Source organism: Malus sylvestris, chromosome 13 (genome assembly GCF_916048215.2).
Source record: "Malus sylvestris chromosome 13, drMalSylv7.2, whole genome shotgun sequence".
Taxonomy (NCBI): Eukaryota; Viridiplantae; Streptophyta; class Magnoliopsida; order Rosales; family Rosaceae; genus Malus; species Malus sylvestris.
The window spans coordinates 27,247,316-27,272,914 of record NC_062272.1 but is presented as its reverse complement, the minus strand read 5'-3'; the positions used below and the strand labels follow the sequence as shown (position 1 = coordinate 27,272,914).

The 25,599-nt window shown below is 37.3% G+C and overlaps 1 pseudogene; it reads right to left on the bottom strand.

Annotated features, from left to right (window-relative positions):
- Positions 1–11,377: 11,377 nt before the first annotated feature.
- Positions 11,378–25,296, bottom strand: LOC126595408 (uncharacterized; annotated as a pseudogene).
- Positions 25,297–25,599: the final 303 nt, after the last annotated feature.

Below are 25,599 nucleotides of genomic sequence, written 5' to 3'. Positions count from 1 at the left end.
CATTACTCAATTTCCTAAACCAGGCTGTTGTCTCAAGTGTTTAATCTCACTTCTTGTATGGCTGCATCTAACGTCTCGTTAGACTGCCTACGTACCCTAAACAGGGATCAAGCCATTTGTAGTTCACATTAGTACTTCAAAGCATTTACAGTAATTATGTGCAATAATTAGTTTATAACCGTTTGAATAATTATCAATCCTGTATATATATATACGATAGAAAGGAAAAGACTCACTGACCTGAGGTCCGCACTACGACTCCCTAGCATGCATATCGAGATATCAAGAACCATCATCGCCTATGACCAATTATCAAATCACATCCCAGAGTTCATACCGATAAAACACACAATTTACATAAAACACATCCTACGTAATTCAATTATGAAGATCTACATCACAGATTTCCGGTCTGGTGCTTTGAAAGATCCATATTATATTTCTAGGACAACATCCAAAAGTTCCATTACGATCCAATAGTCGAATCTCCGCCAATTGCCAAAACTAAGTGGTGGTTAACCTTTTATTTTATGAACTTACAAATCCAATTCAGGAGGATCCTTATATCGGATTCCCAATCCGTAAGTTCCTATGGTTCTCAAATATTATATACTATAACATACTAAAGTTTGGTGATGATCCAACAGTCGGATCATCGATTCATATCTTTACCAAGTAACGTATCCTAATGAGTTTAGGTCCAAACGATCAACCTACGATATACAATTTACAAAAATAAACTCAAGATATCTAATTTAGCGTAAGGATAACATTGACGGTCCTCTGGCCATGCGCCGTCGCACGCTCCGCCGTGGGTGGTGGTCGGCCGGCCGGACTCGCCGAAATATCCAACTATTTCCAAAAATTATCAAAATTTACAAGAATGAAGATCTCAATGAGTAGAGTAAACTTTATACCTGTGTCCAAGTCCAATTTGGCTAGGAAAAGCTCCAATTTTGCTCAAACCCGCCGGAACCCTAGAAAATGATGTGCTTCAATTCGACCTCCATACTCACTCTGACGCCTCAACCATTGCTTGGGCTTTGTTCTAGGCCTCAAGGGGAGTCTAAAGGTGATGGTAATTAGATGAAATCATTTCAAAATTTGGTGAATCTCGGCCAAGAACAGTCGTACCCACCGGTGCAATTTTTCCCAATTTCCAGCCCAAATCTCTTGAAATTTGAGGTGTGGTAGGAAGAGGGAAAGGCTAGATGATGTTTGAGAATGGTGGCTAGGTCCAATTCGTGGAAAATCCGATGGAAAACAATAAAAAATTATGGTAGAAATGAGTCGAGGGGTGCAGGTCGAAGGGGAATCCAGCTGGTTCCTCTTCTTCTCCCCCTTCTTCCTTTCCCCTCCTTTCGTTTTCTTCTGAGTGGGCATTCCCCCTCCAGTGCTCTCTTCCTCCCCTCTCTTCTGCTGCCATTGGGCAGCCTCTCCTTCCCCATTTTCCTCATTATTTTTTATGATTTTTCATTGGGTTGTTGCCCTCTCCCCCCTCTTCTAATTGGTTCCTTGTCCCTTTAATTTAATTGGTCCACTATTCCTACTTGGTGGGAGTTCAAAATTAAACTAACAAGTAACCAATTTCAAAAGTCCGTAAATATATCGTTATAATCCGGACTTGCAAACGGCTTTTGCCTATACGTTCATACCAACGAGTACTACGAGGATATGCTACAAGAATAAGTCATACATCTCTCTAACCAATGGTCAACGGAAGTCAAGCTTTCGCCTCTAGGGCATTTTCGTAAATTCAAATTTTTAAAATTTAAAAATCATAGAACTAGGGACAGGTTGTCACAATAACATTTTACATACTTGCTTTGTATAATTATTACAATACAAAACAAAATTTTCAGTTTTCAGGAAAATATTATTTGGTAGATGCGGGGTACCCATAAATGATAGGTTATTTGGGACCATATAAAGATGAAAGATATAAAAGAAAGAAGCGCATTAAGATAAAAACTAGAATGAAAGAGTTCTATGAAAATAATCCAAAGCCATAACTCCTACTGAAAATCTGCTAATCATTAAAGAAAGTCCAACTATAACGGTGTCGCCCTACTGCATCCTCCTAACTTCCCATAGAGAGTCATAGTACCATACCAACTAGAGCCCTAGTGACGTCCGGGTGCGAAAATTAACTTAACACACAAATTTAACCCTTTTTTGACAATTGTAGTATAAGTATAAGTAGGGATCGTTCTGGACCGGGGATTAGGAGGGCTTGCTAATAACCTCTAAACTGACTCAAAAACATAAAACTAAACTTAAAAATACTTAACAAGACTCAGAAGACTCAAAGCAAACTTAAAATACTCAAAACAGATTAAAACAACTAAATAAACTTAAACTAGACACTAGGAATGACTTTGGACAAAAATTGACTTTTACTTGAATCAAAACATTTAAAAACACAAATTAAAACAGATTCTAACTAATTAGACACACTAAAGTAAAGGGGGATTGAGTTTTGGACGAAGTTGAAACAAACAAACAAGTATGAAAAACTAGACAGATTGTAAAACAAATGTGAGAAATAAGATGATGGATGGGATAGCTAGAGGCTTTTTCTCCACACATGACATGTATGCAAATAACTTGATTTTCAGTTACTACTTCATTGAATTATGAACGACAATGCTCCAAATTAACCGTGACATCACTAGTTAACTCTCAGATTTTCCTTGTTTTATTGGATTGGATGACATCATTCGACAACCCAAAACATTCTTCAAAAGTTCCCTACATGACATCATAATAGAGATACAATCAAAGATCATTACGTTTTATGAAAATCATAAGCATTGACAAAACACTTGCAACTATGACATCATGTCACTCATGCTAGGAATTAAACTTAACACGATCGTTTATAAGCGACGTTCACTACATGTGAATATAAGTTTGTAACGATTATGTGAAACTTCCTTATATTCTAGCAACGGATTTATGCATGCCAATTAAGTGTCGACCCTTAATTAACAAATACAAATAAGTTATCAATCAAATAGTTAAGCCAATTGCTTTCACGATTCGAGAGTTCATAACTGGAATTTATCAAATCATATTACACACATAATCATGGCTTTGAAGTCACTCCTAGCTAAGAGGGGTTTAGCCATTCATATTCACAACAAAACGAAAGGAAATGAATTTAAACATTAGAAACAAAAGAAAGAAAACACCTAAACGCTCCAACAATCCAAGTTGGACAGCAAGCACGTCTAATCACTTTCCTTCCCTTCCTTTGCTACGACACAAGGTGTTGGTGAGTATTTGCAGGTTTGTTTGTATGGAGGAATGGATGTGAAGATGAATGGATGTGTTTGGGTGAAGGTTGTATTGAAATGGGGATGAATGATCAAGCAAAAACTAAACTCAATTTATGTTACACACACTTCCTTTTATAGAGGAAGTGCATGGCAATGGAGGGGAACATGGAGTGGTGTAGCAATTGAGTGCAATGATGCATGAAATCTGAAATGATGGAGGGAACAAGGAATGGTGTAGCAATTAAGTGCAATGATTCAATGTAATGCATGAAATCTGAAATGATTGAGGGAACAAGGAATGGTGTAGCAATTGAGTGCAATGATTCAATGTAATGATGCATGAATCTGAAATGATGGAGCGAACAAGGAATGGTGTAGCAATTGAGTGGAATGATTCAATGTAATGATGCATGAAATCTGAAATGATGGAGGGAACAAGGAATGGTGTAGCAATTAAGTGCAATGATTCAATGTAATGACGCATGAAATCTGAAATAATTAAGGGGCAAGGGTGATTATGCATGGCATGGGTGGAAAGGCGTGTAAGTGGTGAATCAATGAGTGCAAGGAGGTGAAAGGATATTGTGCACATGGTAGACAAAGGAAAGGAAGTGGAATGATGCAACAAATGAGTCAATGGAGGGAACATGGATGATTATGCACGGCATAGGAATCAAAGGGAGTGCAATGGTGGTGCACGGCAATAATGGAAAGGTGAATGATGGAGTGACACCCTTTTGTGGCTGAGCTCTTTGTCCATTTTACATTAATTGTTCTTTCTCTTTAACACATTCCTAGCCTCTTTTGTCTTCAATTTCGTCCATCCACCTTGCTCCATGCATGTGCTATCTATTCTAAGCCCAAAACTGCTCCAAAATGCACCAATATGCATCTTATTGCTTTATAAGGCCTATGGACCTACAAACACACGAAAATAGCTTAAAATACATAATTAACTAAGAAATAATAACATAAATGCATGAGAACAAGCTAACTCAGTCCCATAAATATGCTCCTATCAAATTCCCCCACACTTAGCTTTTGCTAGTCCTCGAGCAAAACAAAAGAAACAAAACGAAACAAAACAAACAAAACACAACCTAGACCTTCCAACATTTGCCTCAGGGATTTTTAATGAAACATGACATTTTAAAAATCATCATTCCCACAGATTTTGGTCATCTTTACACTTGAGCACATACTTAATCATAGTCACCACTTACTAGTTCAAAATTAACCAATTAAAACGATGTTTTGAATGTAGTAACATGCCTTAGAGAATTTGCTCAATTTCTTACAAGATACTCTCTATTTTCACACACATTTTCTGACTACACACCCTACACTAGTATATGTGAGAAGATTAATGTAAACACGAAAGACTAGGTCTCACATATGTTATAACAAAGAAAGCAATTTTATGGAGTTATTAAGCATGTTTGGATATGATCTCATGAATGGAATGCTACTACTTAGATACGAGAACCAGTGACACCATATGCTCATACAAATTGAAACACACAACACTCAAGATTGAAGTCAAGGGTTGTAACAGGGCTTGGGGGTAATGGCTAATAAAGAAAGGATATGAATAATAAACGTTCTTAAAGCGATAGCAAGCAAAGCAATGAAATAGACACTTGGAATTCACTTTAGAATGCAGAATCAACTTTTAAATACAAAGGGAAGATTCATGCAACACTTAGGGCCGAATTCAATGTTTTGGACCCTTTTTTAACAAACTTTTTTCTTTTCACTCTTTTTTTTTCTTTTTTACCCGTGTCTTATTAAGGACTTTGGCACACACACACACACAAGAATCACTTCCCCCACACTTGCTTTCTGCAATACATTGATAAAAAAGGAGTTCATTCTAAGTCATGCTTTACTATGCTTCAAGAACAAGGGTATGGATGGTCCTAAAATTAGGCTAGGTAAGGATAGTGTGGATTAACAAAGAACATAGGCTGAACAAGGCTCAACGAGGTTAAACTTAAACACATAATGAAATAGGGGCATGACAATTTGGCTTTGGTGGTCACTACACAACTTCATCTTGAATATGTGTTATGCAAATCAATAGCATGCTTTGGATGAAATAGGCATGAGTTCCTTCTAAGTAGAAACCAAGCAAAGAATAATGAGATCATGCAACGACTTGATGCACAGATTATTAACTCTCCAAATAAACATTTAGGCTCAAGTCTCACAAGATTGTAGCGTTCATTTGAGTTCCTTCCTTCAAACATGTTACAAAAACTGATTTTTCCTTTATGATTGCATGTGAATTCATAAATTATAACCACAACCAAGCATACACCAAAGAGTAAATCAAATTTTCATCCATGTTTATAACTCTCTTTAATAGTCAGGTAATTAAAAACCAAATCCTCATCATTGTGTTGGAAGGTACCCTAAGACACAAATCAACACACAAAAACAACTCTTTTTGGGTTTTTCAAAACAATTTTTCAAATTTTTATGAGATTTTCGGATTTTTATGTCAAAACACACTAAAACACTCCAAAACAGCTTAAAAATACATACAAACAGCAAGGAACAATACTAGAAGTAATGGGTGATAAACTCCTACGAATTTTATGCAAAACAACTTGGTTACCCCCCCCCCCACACTTAAATCAAACATTGTCCCCAATGTTTCAAGCATAAACTCACACAAAAACAAGCAAACAAACAAACAACGAATAAACATGACAAGTATGGCAAAGTAAAAACCAGATAGAGTAGAGTTTAAGAATGCAAATCTAGTTTTGGAGATAGATGATCTTGTTGACTTTCCACAGCTTTGATCTCGAACTGGTTTGGAATTTTGAGCAAGGAATATGAGAGTTCCTTGGTTTCAAATCAGACTCCTTCTGCTGGGTTGATTTGATTGTGCAGTCTGCATTCTTCTCTGCTTGTTTCTTCTGCACGGCAGGCAGGCATGAGGTAGAGGTGATGGTCTGTTTCTTTTTTCAATCTTTCCAAGTGCCCACCATTTGCTTTCTTTCTCCTTGTCCCTAGCTGAGGATGAATTAGCACATTGTCTCCACATGCTTCGAGGTATCATTTTCACTTCCCTTATATGTTCCCCAGGCAGATGTGGTAGACAAAGAGGAAGCATAAGATGTTGAAGATGAGTACTCGAGAGCAAGGCTAGGTAAGCAATCAGGAAGGGGTTCTAGGCAGTCGGTTCCAGATCAGAAGATTGATACCAAGTGCTGACTGATTGCTCTCTTTCTCCTTATCCCGCAGATGTAAACAACGACAAGGAGAAGGACAGGGAGAAAGCATGATATGAGATACTCTTGCTTTCATCCTTCATGATATGAAATACTTTTGCTTTGGATGAGTTTTTTGCAGAGGTACCCCAAGGAATAAGGAACACTGACTGACTCGAGAGGCTTCGTTGGGAAAGCATTCTCGGAGATGAAGAAAGGTTATGTATGTCTGCCTTTCAATGGAGGGTGAAGGTTGACATTTATAGGAATTAATAACAAGTACTATTCTTTCACTCTTGTCGGCAATCGTTGGATGATTTAACAGTAAACTTCACGTGCCTTCTACTTTACAAGAAATCTTCGACAGATTGCCTGTAATTTTCGCAAGGTTGAGTGTGCATGTAACAGGTGCTAACATGTCTGGAAAAGCAAATGCCTCTTCGATATCTGGAATCGGCGCTTCGACAAACTACCCGTGATTTCCATAAAGCTGAGTATGCATGTGACAGGCGCTGACACGTCTGGAAAACCAAGTGCCTCTTCGATATCTGGAATCGGTGCTTCGACAAGCTGCCAGTGATTTCCGCAAAGCTGAGTGTGCATTAATAGAAGCATATTTATGCGACTGAGTTAGCTTGTTCTCATGCATTTATGTTGTTATTTCTTAGTTAATTATGTATTTTAAGCTATTTTCGTGTGTTTGTAGGTTCAAATGGTTAATGTGGCAAAGAAGTGCATTTTGGAGCATTTTTGGGCATGGAATGGATAGCTTATGCTTGGAGCAAAAGGAATGGATGAAATTTGAAGTTTGTGCATCATCCTCTCCCTATAAATAACCATTTTAGCACACTCATTTCACCCAACACATTCACCTACCACTACATCCACTCATTTCACCCAACACATTCACCTACCACTACATCCACTCCTTTCAACCATCCAACACATTCACCTACCACTACATCCACTCATTACCACCACCCACTACATCCTCTTCCTAGTCTATAAATACATTCATCCACCCTTCATCAAGGGGAGATCAATCCAAAAACATCCATTCATCTTCACATCCATTCCTCCATACAAACAAACCTTCAAACACTTACCAGCACCTTGTGCCATAGCAAAAGAAGGGAAGGAAAGTGCTTGGATGTGCTTGCTGTCCAACTTGAATCGTTTGAGCGTTTAGGTGTTTTCTTTCTTTTGTTTCTAATGTTTAAATTCATTTTCTTTCGTTTTGTTGTAAATATGAGTGGCTAAACCCCTCTTGGCTAGGGGTGATTTCAAAGCCATGATTATGTGTGCAATATAATTTGATAAATTCAAGTTATGAACTCTTGAATCGTGAATGCAATTGGCTTAACTATTTGATTGATAACTTATTTGTATTTGTTAATAAAGGGTCGACACTTAATTGGCATGCATAAATCTGTTGCTAGAATATAAGGAAGTTTCACATAATCGTTACGAACTTATATTCACATGTAGTGAAGGTCGCTTATAAACGATCGCATTAAGTTCAATTCCTAGCATGAGTGACATGATGTCATAGTTGCAATTGCTTTGTCAATGCTTATGATTTTCATTAAATGTAATGATATTTGATTGTATCTCTATTATGATGTCATGTAGGGAACTTTAGAAGAATGTTTTGGGTTGTCGAATGATGTCATCCAATCCAATAAAACAAGGAAAATCTGAGAGTTAACTAGTGATGTCACAGATAATTTGGAGCATTGTCGTTCATAATTTAATGAAGTAGTAACTGGAAATCAAGTTATTTGCATACATCTCATGTGTGGAGAAAAAGCCTCTAGCTATCCCATCCATCATCTTACTTCTCAAATTTGTTTTACAATCTGTCTAGTTTTTCATACTTGTTTGTTTGTTTCAACTTCATCCAAAACTCAATCCCCCTTTACTTTAGTGTGTCTAATTAGTTAGAATATGTTTTAATTTGTTTTTTTAAATGTTTTGATTCAAGTAAAAGTCAATTTTCGTCCAAAGTCATTCCTATTGTCTAGTTTAAGTTTACTTAGTTGTTCTAAGTTGGTTTGAGTATTTTAAGTTTGCTTTGAGTCTTGTGAGTCTTGTTAAGTATTTTTAAGTTTAGTTTTATGTTTTTGAGTCAGTTTAGAGGTTATTAGCAAGCCCTCCTAATCCCCAGTCCAGAACGATCCCTACTTATACTTATACTACAGTTGTCAAAACTGACTCAAAAACATGAAACTAAACTTAAAAATACTTAACAAGACTCACAAGACTCAAAGCAAACTTAAAATACTCAAAACAGATTAAAACAACTAAATAAACTTAAACTAGACACTAGGAATGACTTTGGATGAAAATTGACTTTTACTTGAATCAAAACATTTAAAAACACAAATTAAAACAGATTCTAACTAATTAGACACACTAAAGTAAATGGGGATTGAGTTTTGGACGAAGTTGAAACAAACAAACAAGTATGAAAAACTAGACAGATTGTAAAACAAATGTGAGAAATAAGATGATGGATGGGATAGCTAGAGGCTTTTTCTCCACTCATGACATGTATGCAAACTTGATTTCCAGTTACTACTTCATTGAATTATGAACAACAATGCTCCAAATTAACCATGACATCATTAGTTAACTCTCAGATTTTCCTTGTTTTATTGGATTGGATGACATCATTCGACAACCCAAAACATTCTTCAAAAGTTCCCTACATGACATCATAATAGAGATACAATAAAAGATCATTACGTTTAATGAAAATCATAAGCATTGACAAAGCACTTGCAACTATGACATTATGTCACTCATGCTAGGAATTAAACTTAACACGATCGTTTATAAACGACCTTCACTACATGTGAATATAAGTTTGTAACGATTATGTGAAACTTCCTTATATTCTAGCAACGGATTTATGCATGCCAATTACGTGTCGACCCTTAATTAACAAATACAAAGAAGTTATCAATCAAATAGTTAAGCCAATTGCATTTACGATTCGCGAGTTCATAACTGAAATTTATCAAATCATATTACATACATAATCATGGCTTTGAATTCACCTCTAGCTAAGAGGGGTTTAGCCACTTATATTCATAACAAAACGAAAGGAAATGAATTTAAACATTAGAAACAAAAGAAAGAAAACACCTAAACGCTCCAACGATCCAAGTTGGACAGCAAGCACGTCCAAACATTTTCCTTCCCTTCCTTTGCTACGGCACAAGGTCTTGGTGAGTGTTTGAAGGTTTTTTTGTATGGAGGAATGGATGTGAAGATGAATGGATGTGTTTGGGTGAAGGTTGTATTGAAATGGGGATGAATGATCAAGCAAAAACTAAACTCAATTTATGTTACACACACTTCCTTTTATAGAGGAAGTGCATGGCAATGGAGGGGAACATGGAACGGTGTAGCAATTGAGTGCAATGATGCATGAAATCTGAAATGATAGAGGGAACAAGAGATGGTGTAGCAATTGAGTGCAATGATTCAATGTAATGATGCATGAAATCTGAAATGATGGAGGGAACAAGGAATTGTGTAGCAATTGAGTGCAATGATTCAATGTAATGATGCATGAATCTGAAATAATGGAGGGAACAAGGAATGGTGTAGCAATTGAGTGCAATGATTCAATGTAATGATGCATGAAATCTGAAATGATGGAGGGAACAAGGAATTGTGTAGCAATTGAGTGCAATGATTCAATGTAATGATGCATGAATCTGAAATGATGGAGGGAACAAGGAATGGTGTAGCAATTTAGTGCAATGATTCAATGTAATGATGCATGAAATCTGAAATAATGAAGGGGACAAGGGTGATTATGCATGGCATGGGTGGAAAGGTGAGTAAGTGGTGAATCAATGAGTGCAAGGAGGTGAAAGGATATTGTGCACATGGTAGACAAAGGAAAGGAAGTGCAATGATGCAACAAATGAGTCAATGAAGGGAACATGGATGATGATGCATGGCATAAGAATCCAAAGGGAGTCCAATGGTGGTGCACGGCAATGATGGAAAGGTGAATGGTGGAGTGACACCCCTTTGTGGCTAAGCTCTTTGTCCTTTTTACATTAATTCTTCTTTCTCTTTAACACATTCCTAGCCTCTTTAGTCTTCAATTTCGTCCATCCACCTTGCTCCATGCATGTGCTATCCATTCCAAGCCTAAAACTGCTCCAAAATGCACCAAAATGCATCTTATTGCTTTATAAGGCCTATAGACCTACAAACACATGAAAATAGCTTAAAATACATAATTAACTAAGAAATAACAGCATAAATGCATGAGAACAAGCTAACTCAGTCGCATAAATATGCTCCTATCACATACCAACTAAACCCCCCTCGTTTGGCAGCTCGGACTGTACTGACTATTTCTATTGGATAGGATAAATAGCCACCAGATAGTACTGACTAAATTAGTCGAGCGTTTGGTGCAGTATTTGATTAATGATCGTATTATTTATACTGTGTTTGGTACTGAACCGGATAGGACAAGAGAAAAAAAAAATTTGACAAATCTTTGTTAGTTTGTTGAACTTTTCTCATATTTATACCTATTGAAAACCACAAAAATTTTCAAATAAAAAAGAAATATAGTAAATTCCATACATCAAATTCAAAATATTTTCCAATAACATAAACAAAGGTTCACAAAAAACAACTACAATCGTTACGTTATATGATCCAACCACATATCCAAGTTCAAAAAATATACAAATGCAAGTTAGTTTCAGTAAGAAACTGTTTGTCTAGATAGCCATAATATTTGCATGCTGCTTTTAACAAAATATACGCATGTTGCAGCTTTTAACAAAAGATATGCATGTTGCTTTTAACAAAATATCTTGTTGTTGGTTTGAAATGTCAATTGCGGTTACTTTGTCCAAGTAACATGAGTAAAAAGTCTTTTTTCATTGGACCATCCAAAGTCAAGAATGTCCCCTCATTTTGTGGCTTTTCGAAAAGGATATTTAGTGCCTTGATTTGATCATCAGTAGACAAATTCATCTTTGGCAATTCTGAAGCAATCTTCAGTTGTGGCTGATAGGAGCATATTTATGTGCCTTAGTTAGCTAGTTCTTATGCATTTATGTTGTGTTTTCTTAGTTAAGTTAGTCTTTTAAGCTATTTTCATGTGTTTTCAGGTTTTAAGGACAAAGTAAGCAAAAAGATGCAATTTGGAGCATTTTGGAGCAAAATTGAGCTAGAATGGAGCTCATGCATGTGGAGCACAGAGAATGGACAAATTTGAAGGATTGAAGAAGCTAGGAATGTGTTTCAAAGTTGAAGAATTGAAGATGCAAAGTTTCCTAATTGAAGTAGGAAAGTGCTTAATTGAAGATGAAATCCTAGTCAATAATGGATTCCTAGTTGAAGAAGGATTCCTGGTTGAAGAATGATTCCTAAGTGAAGTTGGATTTCTAGAAGATTGAAGTTTCCTACTCAAACAAGGTTTCCTACTTGAAGAAGGGAAGTTAAAGCCAAAGAATCAGCTCAAGTGAAGAAACCTTATCCAAAACATTATCCAAACCCTATCCTATCCTATCTTATCCTAATCCTAATCTACCTATATTTCAGCTACTTGGGAGGATTCCTAACTATATTAGGATGCTTAAAATCAGATTTCTAGAAATCTAATCCTTTCCTACAAAGGTGGCGCCTAGAACCTTTCTAGAAAACCTTTGCCTTGCATTGCAATTCAGCCACTTTCCCTCCAATTCTTGCCGTGAGTTTTCACCCAATTCCCTTGGGATTTTGGTTTCTAGAAGCCCTTATCCTTTCCTAGTTTAATGCCGCACCTTATCCTCCCATTCCCTTTGGATTTCTGATTTGTTTTCCTTCAAGGATTGTGTGTTATTTTCCCATGCAAATTAGGCCTTTAAATCCTTTTCCTTTGCTACCTAGGGGCTGTGATTTACAGCCTATAAATACAACCCTTTGCCGCACCAATTGATTACCACCCTCTACCATATTTTCACTACACCATTCACCCAAACATCCCTCTTATGCCGTGAGTTTGCAAAGGAGAAGGAAGGAGACTCTTGGAACCGTGCATGCCATTCAAGGAGCTTGGATTGTTGGAGCGTTTCTAGGTGTCTTCTATCTTTATGTCATTGTTTAAATTTAATTATCTTTGTTTATTTGCGAACCTGAGGAACTAATTTCTTTGTAGTTAGAGGGGAATTCAAAGCCATGATCATATGTTTTATATAACTTGATTTCCTCCAGTTATGATTTCATAAATCGTGAATGTGGTTTACTTATCTATTTGATTGATAACATGTTTATGTATGTTGATTGAGGGTCGACACTTAGTGTGCATGCATGAATTTGATGCTAGAGTATAAGGGAATTTCACCTAATCGTTATTAACTTATATTCATAAGTAGTAAAAGTCGCTAGTCACGATTGTGTTAAGTAAATCCTTGGCAAGAGTAACATGTGTATTCCATAGTTATGAATGCCTCGTCAATGCTTATGATTTCCATTGAACTTAATGGTCTTTGATATGTGTCTCTATCATGCGTATTCCATAGTTAGGGTCCTTGATAAGAATAATTTGGTTGTAATGCGTATTCCATTCAATTCAATGAATCTAGGGAAATCTGAGAATTAATTGGTGCAATCTAGTTAATTTGGGGCATTGTCATTCATGGTTTGTTGAAAGAGTAACTGGAAATCGAGTCGTATGCATATGTTTCATGTGTGGAGAAGGAACCCTCTAACTAGCCTTTCACCATTCTATTTCATCAATTTCGTGAGTTTTTAAGTTTGTTTACAAAGTTTATGTTTTAAAAGTTCAATTTCGTCAAAACCAAACCCCTTGCTTTTAAGTCTTGTTTTTAGAGTCAAAACTTGTTTCCTTTAAGTCTTTTGAGTCTTTGAAGTTCTATTTTCATCCAAATCACTTGTTAGGTCTAGAATTGAGTCTTTTTTATTGTTATTTGGTGTTTTGAGTGTTTTAAGTTAGTTTTGAGTTTATAGAGTCTAGTTTAGTGTTTTTTGAATCTTATATTTGTTGATTGGCATCCCTAGTTAATCCCCGGTCTAGAACGATCCCTACTTGCATCATTACTACAATTGTCATCAATAGGGTTTAATTTGTGTGTCAAGTTAATTTTCACATCAAATTTTGGAGCCGTTGCCGGGGATTAGCAAAGTTGCTAATCCCTTGGATTGTTTTATTTTAGTTTGTTTAACTTTTCCAGATTCTGACCTATTTTTGTTTGAGGTACTAGTTTATGACTCGGAGTTCTCATCCGATTCGTGAACACATCTTGGACTTTGACGACAATTTTGAGCAAGAGTTGAGACGAAAAAGGAAGAATCTAGAACCTAGTGAATCAAGTTCAAACTCAGAAGCCGAAGTTGAGCTTGAGGAAGAGGAACCCACGGCTAGAGTGGGTGAAATGGAGGAAGCCATGGAACAAGACAATCGTACAATCAAGGAGCTTTCAGCTTCGGGATTGGACAATGCCGCACCTCTATGTATTCAATATCCTGCAGCTACCCAAGGAAAGACCGAGGAATTCGAGTTGAAGTCAAGTTTGCTACACCACATTCCGAAGTACCATGGGTTGTCCATGGAGGATCCTAACAAGCACTTGAAAGAGTTCGAGGTGGTTTGCTCAAGCATGACTCCAATCAACGTCGATGGGAGCATATTAAAGATGAAGGCCTTTCCCTTTTCTCTCTTGGAAAAGGCGAAAGATTGGTTATATGAATTGGCTCCCGGAACAGTCACATCTTGGGAGAGCATGAAACGGGCCTTCTTGGAGAAGTTTTTCCCAACTTCTCGAGTCATCCTCCTACGAAAAAGGATAAGTGGAATTCAACAAGATGAAGGTGAATCTTTTCCTACTTATTATGAACGTTTTAAATCTCTTGTTGCTTCTTGTCCACAGCATCAAATGAAGGAGGAGCTTCTTCTACAATACTTTTACGAGGGGCTTCTACCAATCGAACGTCAAATGCTAGATGCCTCGGCGGGAGGAGCCTTGGTGGACAAGACCCCCACGGCAGCAAAGACATTGATTGCCAATCGAGCATTAAACGCTCAACAATACGAAGGTGTTGGACAAAGGAACAACCCACGGCAACACCAAGTGAATGAGGTAAGTGCCATAACCGAACTTCAAAATCAAATGGCTAACCTTACTACTTTGCTTTCTCAGGTGGTGGAAGGTCCAAAAGTGTAAAACGTGGTAGCTTGTGGCGTATGCTCCATGCAAGGACACCCTACGAACAAGTGCCCACAATTGATAGAGAATGGAGGGTGGGAGACCCTCAATGCCGTGGGATTTGGCAACCAATACCAACCGAGGAATGCCCCCTTTTCTAATACTTACAATCCCGGTTGGCGTGATCACCCAAATTTCAAATGGAGAGAACCCCAACAAGGCCAACAACAAAGCACGTTTAGGCAACAACCCCCGGGTTTCTATCAAAAGCCGTTTGCACCAAATCAAACCCAAGCATAACCCGCCCAAAAATCAGGTTCTTCTATTGATAATGATCAGATTTTTAATTTACTAACTTCTATGGCGCAGGGCATGCAAACTAGGGACAAGAAGGTGGACGAGTTCGAGAAGCAAGTGGGGCAAATTGCGGAGTTTGTAGGACAGTTTCGAGACCAAGGAAAACTCCTTAGTTCAACCGTTGCAAATCCAAATGGGGGATTCGAAACCGCCAAAGCAATCACATTGAGGAGTGGTAAACAAGTTGAAACTGAACCCCAAGCATCCAAATCAAGTCATAAAGAGGATGAAAAGTTGTTGTTTGAGGAGGAAACACAGGCCACACCCACCGCAAGGATGGAACAACCTTTTCCGCAGCCATCTTGCATTTCCAAACCATCCAATTCGACCAAGGTAAGTTCAAATCCGAATTCTTCTAGTTCTATTCCACTAAACGTGCCTTTTCCTAGCAGGTTGAGGTAATCCAAAAAGGAAGAGAACGAGAAAGACATTTTGGAGACGTTTCAGAAAGTGCAAGTCAATATACCTCTTCTTGACGCAATTAAGCAAGTACCAAGGTACGCCAAGTTTTTTAAGGAACTATGTACAACAAGAAGGAGAATTTCAAACTAAGAGGTTGTCCAGGTAAGTGAGAATGTTTCCGCTGTTTTGCAAAGAAAATTACCCCCTAAATGCAAAGATCTGGGTAGTTTTACAATTCCATGTGTTATAGGCAATACTAAGTTTGAACATGCTATGTTAGATCTAGGAGCTTCAATTAATGTCATGCCATACTCAATATATGCATCTATGAACTTAGGAGAGCTTAAAAACGATGGTGTTATAATTCAATTAGCCGATCGTTCTAATGCATATCCGAAAGGAGTTTTGGAAGATGTTTTGGTGCAGGTGGATAACTTGATATTCCCAGCAGATTTCTACGTTTTAGAGATGGAGGACTCACCAAATGTCACCCCATTGCCGATTTTACTTGGGAGGCCCTTCATGAAAACAGCACGCACCAAGATCGATGTGTTCAAAGGGACGTTAACAATGGAATTTGATGGGGAGATTATTAATTTTAACATTTCTGAAGCTATGAAATTTCCTAAAGATGATCATTCTTGTTTTTCTATTGATGTATTGGATGAATTGGCGCAGGATTATCTTGATATGTTGGAAGACGATCCCCTTGAAACAACAATTGCACAAGGAATTGGAATGAAGCTCAATCTGGCCGTACCCAAGGAAGAACATGCCGAGCTTATGGCTGCCTTTGAATCATTGCCACAACATCGTGGTAAGCCTTCTAACCCAATTCCAATTCCCGTTTCCACTAATACGTTGTTACCTTCTGTGATTCAGGCCCCCGTTCTTGAGCTTAAACCATTGCCGGATCATTTAAAGTATGTATTTTTGGGAGATGAAGAGACGTTGCCCATCATTGTCTCCTCATCACTCACGACATTAGAGGAGGAAAACTTGATTCGGGTGTTGAAAGAGCACAAAATAGCCATTGGATGGACATTGGCCGATATTAAGGGGATTAGCCCTACAACATGCATGCATCGCATATTTCTAGAGGAGGGGGCTAAACCAACTCGAGAGGCTCAACGCCGACTCAACCCTCCAATGATGGAAGTTGTGAAAAAAGAGATTATAAAGCTTCTCGATTGTGGAGTGATTTATCCAATTTCGGATAGCCGTTGGGTCTCACCGGTTCAAGTTGTCCCAAAGAAGTCCGGAGTCACTGTGGTGAAGAATGCCGAGGATAAGCTTGTGCCAACCCGTATCCAAACAGGTTGGAGAGTGTGCATTGACTATAGGAAACTCAACAACACCACAAAGAAGGACCACTTTCGATTACCATTCATCGATCAAATGCTGGAAAGGTTAGTCGGTCATTCTTTTTATTGTTTTCTTGACAGTTATTCGGGATACAATCAAATTGTCATAGCTCCAGACAACCAAGAAAAGACCACCTTCACGTGTCCATTTGGTACTTTTGCTTACCGTCGCATGCCATTCGGTTTATGCAATGCACCGGCCACGTTCCAAAGATGCATGGTAAGTATCTTTTCAAATTTTATTGAGAAGATTATTGAGGTATTCATGGATGATTTTAGTGTATTTGGCGATTCGTTTGATGGTTACTTGGAAAATCTCACATTAATCTGAAAACGATGCGTTGAAACTAACCTTGTTTTAAATTGGGAAAAGTGTCACTTTATGGTAAAACAAGGCATAGTTTTAGGGCATATCGTTTCTGAAAGGGGAATTGAGGTTGATAAATCGAAAATAGATCTTGTACGCTACTTACCCTCTCCAACTTCGGTTAGAGAGGTTCGTTCTTTTCTAGGATATGCAGGATTTTATTGGCGATTCATCAAGGATTTTTCAAAGATTTCCACACCCCTATGCCGACTTCTCCAAAAGGATGTGTCCTTCGAATTCAACGAGGAGTGTGACAAGGCGTTCAACCACCTCAAGGAGATGCTAACTTCGGCCCCCACCATTCGGCCACTAGATTGGAGCATTCCCTTCGAGCTTATGTGCGATGCGTCCGATTATGCTCTAGGCGCTGTTTTGGGACAAAGGAAGGACAAACAGCCACACGTCATATATTATGCCTCTAGGACCTTGAACGACGCTCAATTGAATTATTCCACAACGGAAAAAGAACTTCTTGCTGTTGTTTTTGCTTTAGATAAGTTTTGTTCTTATTTACTTGGTACTAAAGTAATAATTTACACTGATCATGCAGCATTGAAGTACTTGCTCACGAAGAAGGAGGCTAAACCAAGGCTTATTTGATGGATGCTTCTTCTCCAAGAGTTCGATATCGAAATCCGAGACAAGAAAGGAAGTGAGAACGTGGTGGCTGATCACTTGAGCCGTTTGGTGCATGAAGAAGATGTCGTGCCTATCCCAGAGACATTCCCGGATGAGCAATTGATGTCCATTGAGGTTAGTGTGCCATGGTATGCAGATTTAGTTAATTATTTGGCGTCTAAAGTCATTCCAAGTGAGTTAAATAAAAACCAACGTGATAAACTCAAGTATGATGCACGAAATTATGTGTGGGATGATCCGTATTTATGGAAATATTGCTCTGATCAAATCATTCGTAGGTGTGTGCATGATTCTGAAATTCAGTCTATTCTAAACTTTTGTCACACTTATGCATATGGAGGTCACTTTGGCACTCAAAGGACTGCACGGAAAGTACTTGAATGTGGTTTTTATTGGCCTACTATCTTTAAGGATGCTAGAACGTTTTGCATAGCATGTGATCGTTGTCAACGAACTGGAAATATAGGACCAAAATACCAAATGCCGCAAAGCCCCATCTTTAATGTTGAAATTTTTTATGTTTGGGGCATTGATTTCATGGGTCCTTTTCCTTCATCTCATGGTTTTGTTTATATTCTACTTGCGGTTGATTATGTTTTGAAATGGGTGGAAGCAAGAGCCACCCGTACTAATGATTCTAAAGTGGTTGCAGATTTTGTTAAGACTAACATATTTGCAAGGTTTGGAATGCCGCGGATACTTATAAGTGATGGGGGCTCCCATTTCTGCAATCGAACAATTGAGGCGCTACTCAAGAAATATAATGTCACGCATAAGGTGGCAACACCTTATCATCCTCAAACAAGTGGGCAAGCAGAGGTTTCAAATAGAGAAATCAAGCAGATTTTGGAGAAGACCGTAGGACCAAACCGGAAAGATTGGAGCTTGCGCTTGAATGATGCATTGTGGGCGTATCGTACAGCCTACAAAACACCAATTGGAATGTCCCCATTTCGGCTAATCTATGGGAAACCATGCCATCTTCCGGTTGAATTGGAGCACAAAGCACATTGGGCCATCAAAACATTCAATATGGACATTGATGCCGCAGGACTTCATAGAAAGCTTCAATTGAATGAGCTTGAGGAAGTTAGGAATGAAGCTTACGAGAATGCTCGCATTTACAAGGAGAAAATGAAGGCATTCCATGAGAAGATGATTCGTAGCAAGACATTCTTTATCGGGCAGAAAGTGTTACTTTTCAATTCTCACCTTCGGTTGTTTCCAGGTAAGTTGCTTTCTAAGTGGATTGGTCCTTTTATTGTTACTAATATTTTTCCGCATGGTGCAGTTCAAATTCAAAGTTTGAAAACGCAACAAGAATTCAAAGTCAATGGACATCGTTTGAAGCCATATTTCACAACTTTTGAGGAGAATGCCGTGGAGGAAGTCTCCCTCCATGCCGTGGGCCCTATTCAAGCTTGATTGGAGGCATCGTCCGGCTGGAAAACGTTAAAGCAAGCGCTTCGTGGGAGGCAACCCATGCGAATAAAGAAGACCTAGGAAGCTCCAGCATCACAACCAGATTTGCGTTCCTAAACCCTACTCTTTATTGCTTTTACTTTGCCATATTTGTCATGTTTGCTAGTTGTGTTATTTGCTTGCATTTGTGTGGGTCTATGCTTGAAACATTGAGGACAATGTTTGGTTTAAGTGTGGGGGGGTAAACAAGTGTTTTGTTTTTATTGAAAAATTCGTAGGATTTTACCACCTAACATTTCAAAAGTTGTTTTTCACTGTTTTTAAGTGTTTTTAGTGTGTTTTGAAGCGTTTTAGTGTGTTTTAACATAAAAATCCGAAAATCCCATAAAAATTTGAAAATTTGTTTTGAAAACCCAAAAAAAGAGTCGTTTTTGTGTGTTTGTTTGTGTCTTAGAGTACCTTCCAACACAATGATGAGGATTTGGTTTTTAATTGCATGACGGTTAAAGAAAGTTACAAACATGGATGGAAGTTTGATATGCTCTTTTGTTTATGCTTGGTCATCGTTGTTGTTTACGAATTCACATGTAATCACAAAGAAAAAATCAGTTTTTGTAACATGCTTGAAGGAAGGAACTCAAACAAACGCTACAACCTTGAGAGATTTGAGCCTAAATTGTATTTGGAGAGTTATTAATATGTGATTTCTTGTTTTCTAAGTCGTTGCATATTCTTTGCTTGGTTGCTACTTAGAATGCGTTTTATCACTTTAGTTTAAATACTAGAACTCATGCCCGTTTCATTCAAAGCTTAAAATTGATTAGCATAACATATAACAAGATGAAGTTGTTTAGTAGTTACCACCAGAGCCAAAAAGCCTTCATACCATGCATTTGTTTTGTAGGTTTACCCTTTTGAGCCTTAGTTAGCCATTTTCTTTGTTAGCCACATTATCCTTACCTAGCCTAGATTAGAACTATCCATACCCTTGTTCTTAAAGGATAATAAAGCATGACTTAGAGGGAATTCCTTTTGATCAACATTGTGCAGAAAAATAAGTGTGGGGGAAGGGAAATTTTGTGTGCCAAAAGAAGTAGAAGGGCACGGGTAAAAAAAAAAAAAAAAAAGGAGCAAAATTCGTAGAAAAAGAAAAAATGAAGAAAAAAGTGTGAAAAGAATGGAAAAAGAGTTGAAAAGAAGTGAGAATTACCTCACATGTGTTGGTTGTTGAAGAAAGGGTCCAGAAAGTTGAATTTGACCCTAAGTGTTGCATGAGTCTTCCCCTTGTGTTTAAAAATTGATTTTTGCATGCAAAAGTGAATTCTAAGTGTCAATTTCATTACTTTGCTTATTATTCTTTAAGAATGTTTGTTTATCCTTACCTTTCTTTGTTAGCCAATACCTTAGCCCCGTTACAACCCTTTGCTTCTATTTTGATTGTTATGTGTTTCAATATGTGGAGATTGGAATTGGTATGAGCATATGATATCCTTGGTTCTCGCATCTAAGTAGTAGCATTCCATTCATGAGATCATATACATACATTCATAATTCCAGAAAATGCTTTTCTTATCATAACATATGTGAGCATTAGTTTTCATATTCATATCAATCTTCTCACATATAACTAGTGTAGGATGTGTAGTTAGAAAATCTGTGTGAAAATTGAGTGCATATCTAGTAAGGAATTGAGGGATTCTCTAAGGCATGTTATTTCATTCAGAACATTGTTTTAATCGATTAAATGTGAACTAGTAAGTGATGATTATGCTTAAGTATGTGCTTAAGAGTAGGGATGGCTAAGATCTATGTGAGTGGTGATCTTTTGCGTGTCATGTACCATTGGAAATCCCTGAGGCGAACGTTGGAAGGTTTAGGTTATGTTTTGTTTCTTTGTTTTGCTCGAGGACTAGTAAAAGCTAAGTGTGGGGGAATTTGATAGGAGCATATTTATGCGGCTTAGTTAGCTAGTTCTTATGCATTTATGTTGTGTTTTCTTAGTTAAGTTAGTCTTTTAAGCTATTTTCATGTGTTTTCAGGTTTTAAGGACAAAGTAAGCAAAAAGATGCAATTTGGAGCATTTTGGAGCAAAATTGAGCTAGAATGAAGCTCATGCATGTGGAGCACAGAGAATGGACAAATTTGAAGGATTGAAGAAGCTAGGAATGTGTTTCAAAGTTGAAGAATTGAAGATGCAAAGTTTCCTAATTGAAGTAGGAAAGTGCTTAATTGAAGATGAAATCCTAGTCAACAATGGATTCCTAGTTGAAGAAGGATTCCTAGTTGAAGAATGATTCCTAAGTGAAGTTGGATTTCTAGAAGATTGAAGTTTTCTACTCAAACAAGGTTTCCTACTTGAAGAAGGGAAGTTAAAGCCAAAGAATCAGCTCAAGTGAAGAAACCTTATCCAAAACATTATCCAAACCCTATCCTATCCTATCTTATCCTAATCCTAATCCACCTATATTTCAGCTACTTGGGAGGATTCCTAACTATATTAGGATGCTTAAAATTAGATTTCCTGAAGATCTAATCCTTTCCTACAAAGGTGGCGCCTAGAACCTTTCTAGAAAACCTTTGCTTTGCATTGCAATTCAGCCACTTTCCCTCCAATTCTTGCCGTGAGTTTTCACCCAATTCCCTTGGGATTTTGGTTTCTAGAAGCCCTTATCCTTTCCTAGTTTAATGCCTCACCTTATCCTCCCATTCCCTTTGGATTTCTGATTTGTTTTCCTTCAAGGATTGTGTGTTATTTTCCCATGCAAATTAGGCCTTTAAATCCTTTTCCTTTGCTACCTAGGGGCTGTGATTTTCAGCCTATAAATACAACCCTTTGCCGCACCAATTGATTACCACCCTCTACCATATTTTCACTACACCATTCACCCAAACATCCCTCTTGTGCCGTGAGTTTGCAAAGGAGAAGGAAGGAGACTCTTGGAACCGTGCATGCCATTCAAGGAGCTTGGATTGTTGGAGCGTTTCTAGGTGTTTTCTATCTTTATGTCAATGTTTAAATTTAATTATCTTTGTTTATTTGCGAACATGAGGAACTAATTTCTTTGTAGTTAGAGGGGAATTCAAAGCCATGATCATATGTTTTATATAACTTGATTTCCTCCAGTTATGATATTTCATAAATCGTGAATGTGGTTTACTTATCTATTTGATTGATAACATGTTTATGTATGTTGATTGAGGGTCGACACTTTGTTTGCATGCATGAATTTGATGCTAGAGTATAATGGAATTTCACCTAATCGTTATTAACTTATATTCATAAGTAGTAAAAGTCGCTAGTCACGATTGTGTTAAGTAAATCCTCGACAAGAGTAACATGCGTATTCCATAGTTATGAATGCCTCGTCAATGCTTATGATTTCCATTGAACTTAATGGTCTTTGATATGTGTCTCTATCATGCGTATTCCATAGTTAGGGTCCTTGATAAGAATAATTTGGTTGTAATGCGTATTCCATTCAATTCAATTAATCTAGGGAAATCTGAGAATTAATTGGTGCAATCTAGTTAATTTGGGGCATTATCATTCAGGGTTTGTTGAAAGAGTAACTGGAAATCGAGTCGTATGCATATGTTTCATGTGTGGAGAAGGAACCCTATAACTAGCCTTTCACCATTCTATTTCATCAATTTCGTGAGTTTTTAAGTTTGTTTACAAAGTTTATGTTTTAAAAGTTCAATTTCGTCAAAACCAAACCCCTTGCTTTTAAGTCTTGTTTTTAGAGTCAAAACTTGTTTCCTTTAAGTCTTTTGAGTCTTTGAAGTTCTATTTTCGTCCAAATCACTTGTTAGGTCTAGAATTGAGTCTTTTATTGTTATTTGCTGTTTTGAGTGTTTTAAGTTAGTTTTGAGTTTATAGAGTCTAGTTTAGTGTTTTTTGAATCTTATATTTGTTGATTGGCATCCCTAGTTAATCCCCGGTCTAGAACGATCCCTACTTGCATCATTACTACAATTGTCATCAATAGGGTTTAATTTGTGTGTCAAGTTAATTTTCACATCAGTGGCCCGTTCCCAAAAGTAGCTTGTAAAACTCCACCCAACTTATCAACTGATTCAGAAATCATTTCTTTAAATGCCATAGCAAGATCATTATCATTAGCAGCTCTCTTCCTTTTCCGGGTACTTGAACTGCCAGACCGTCGAGCAATAGAGGGAGATATAGTTTCCACCTCATCTTCACCTTCATCTTCATTAATGTGCTCAGGCTCATTCATCATCTCAGTAGGAATTGCAGCTCCTACTCCAGTTGCTCGGTCTTTCCCAAAAATAACATTCAATCTGTCATACAATGGAAATGATTTTCCTAGCTAGCCCTCTGCTTCTTTCTTAACCTACAATGCGAAAACAAATCACATTATCCATAAAATACATAATCTTATTTTGTTCACTTCAACTTGTCTTGATATAATCAAGCATCCATCCATTTAATCAGCAAGACTGTTGTGTACCCAATCATACTATTAAATTTAATCAGCAAGACTGTTGTGTACCCAATCAGTTTGGTGGACACAATCATAGTATTAAATTCTATGCAAAGGAACATGTTAAGTAATCAAATATGTAAAGTTAAATTCTAATTTTATGTTAGAGAATTACCTTCACATAGGATTGCCATACTTCAGTGCTATCAACCTCAATACACTTTCGTGCATCATTCCATGCAAAACCAGTTTTATTAACCATGTCATAAACTATTGCATAATCTTTTTTCCACCTCCTCATTTTGGACTCAATATGTGGAACTACCTTTATATTTGCATTAGGACATTTCAAATTAATAGCTGTTTCGGGCTTGAAACAACCGTTATCACATCGCAAATTCTTAACAACTGCTTCCTCAAGTATGGACAACAATGCATCTTCTTCATATTGTTTCCAAACCCTTCTACTTCCTTTTGGTTGACTACTTTGATCACTTTCCATTCCTATAATTACATACACAATAAGATAGCATATAATCAATAGTGCATACAATTAATAGTAAGTGATAAAAACCATAAGCAAATCATCACACTTTTTAAATAAATACATAACCAGTTCACACTTTGTTCGAATAAAGCATCATAACTGAATACATAAGAAATAACTATTTGTTCAAATAACAAACCATAACCAAAATACAACATGAATATGTAAGAAAATTAATCAAATCATGCTTGTGCACTCCACTCGTTGTACATATTCATAGTCAAAGTGTTTCTCCATGCAGTCCATTCTTGTGTAGGTTGAACAGTCTCAATCATATCTTCATCATCATCACTACTTTCAGATTCGTCCAAGTTTAGGATTTCATTTTCTATTGGATCAACTAACATATGCCTTCTAATAAGATTATGTAATAGGCAGCAGGCTGTCATAATCCTAAGTTGTGTTCTAATTAGGAAAAATGATGGACCTCTTAAGATGCTCCAACGCATCTTAAGTAGTCCAAAACAACTCTCAATGACATTTCTAGCTTGAGCATGTTTCATCATGATTAATCGGGAGTCTTCTATTTCTCCACTCTGAGAGATGGTAACGCACTCCCCTATACGGTGCAAGGTATCCTAGACCATTTGTGTACCCACCATCCACAAGGTAGTAGCACCCTAATACACCAAAAAATGTATATTATTGTATATAAGAAAAATGAGGATTCAAATTACTAATATAAATTCTCTTCAAAAAAATTACTAATATAAACAAATAATCTATTGTTACCCGTGGGAACTTTTAATCCCGATGGTCTACTTATCGCATCTCGGAGTACTCTAGAATCAGAGGCTGACCCTTCCCAACCTGGGTACACAAATATAAAATTCATGTCCACATTACAAACTCCCAACATATTGGTCGCAATCTCTCCCTTCCTTGATCGGTATCTTGGTTTATCTTGCTCAGGGACATGAACGTTAATGTAAGTCCCATCCAATGCCCCCAAGCAATTCTAAAAAAAATCATTAACATTAGTAAGCTCAATATATTTAATTACATTAATTTTATAAGTAATTTTTATAAAATATGAAGAATACCTCCAACCAACTCCATTTAGGATCTGGGTAGGCATTAGGAATGAGTTCTGGCACTTTCAAAAGTGCACCTTGTAGCCTTAACACTCCATGTAGAATGGAATTGAAATACCTACTATGGTCTCCCCCAATCAACAAAACCTACTCCCAATTGTACGATTCTTTACATGATGTGCAAGTATATGCAAAAACATGCAAACTTGTTCTTCCATTGTCACTACACCATCCAATTGTACTCTACCGTGGTCATGAAGCATTTGACATAAATAATGAAACGTTCTTCTATCCATTCTAATTTGGTTCATGCACTGAACATCATCAT